Consider the following 244-nt stretch of genomic DNA (forward strand, 5'->3'; position numbering starts at 1 on the left):
GAAGAGAACGAAGAAAGGGATGAATAAGAGCGGACAGAAGCCCACCCCCGAGGACTGAGACCAGTGGCAGAGAGATGCCACGTCCTCTCTTGGAAATGCTTCGTTCTGGGAACTGATAAGAGCCATATTCCTACATAAGCGTCGGCAACATGCGAGACACACGAATTAGCAAAACACACACTTACACATTGGAAGTAGGAAAATGCATGTCGTTACAGATGTGCATTAGATTCATAACGAACGA

Source organism: Penaeus monodon, chromosome 24 (genome assembly GCF_015228065.2).
Source record: "Penaeus monodon isolate SGIC_2016 chromosome 24, NSTDA_Pmon_1, whole genome shotgun sequence".
In the NCBI taxonomy this organism is placed as follows: domain Eukaryota; kingdom Metazoa; phylum Arthropoda; class Malacostraca; order Decapoda; family Penaeidae; genus Penaeus; species Penaeus monodon.